The sequence below is a fragment of the Diuraphis noxia genome, unplaced genomic scaffold, assembly GCF_037042655.1.
Source record: "Diuraphis noxia isolate RWA-SAM2 unplaced genomic scaffold, SU_Dnox_SAM2 contig0004, whole genome shotgun sequence".
Classification (NCBI taxonomy): Eukaryota; Metazoa; Arthropoda; class Insecta; order Hemiptera; family Aphididae; genus Diuraphis; species Diuraphis noxia.
Window position 1 is genome coordinate 70,957,731 of NW_028301714.1, and position 540 is coordinate 70,958,270.

A 540-nucleotide genomic window follows, 5' to 3' on the forward strand; every position below is an offset into this window, starting at 1 on the left:
TTTTTTTCGTTTGTTTTATTTTATTATCATTGTGTTTTCTTATCATATTATAACAATATATACCTACAAGCTCACGCGGAGGAAACTTAAAAAACATGCATAAATAATATACGATTTCTGGTAACGTCAATACTTAGGTAATATAGCTGATATGCGGTATGTACCTAAATGTGTATATTATTAGGTATTATAAGTACGTGTTCGATTATTACCCACTCGTTACTTGTCACGGCTAAAATGTTATTATGCATATTAATATAGTTTGTCGGGCGGTATAGACGACTGCCATTTTTGTTGTTGTCATTGCTGGCCGTCGTCGCCGCTGTGATGTAACCAGTTTTATGTACACAACAATCAGGAATTATAATATTATGTACCTGCAATCACCGTGCCCGGCTCGGACGAGCGTGTTTTTTTTTTATATTATAATAATATATTATAGACATAAAGTTCGTTTGTGTTTGTGTTTTTTTTTTTCAATCACGAAAAGACATTAAAATCAATTTTCGCATGTACGTGTAATATATGCATAACATAATA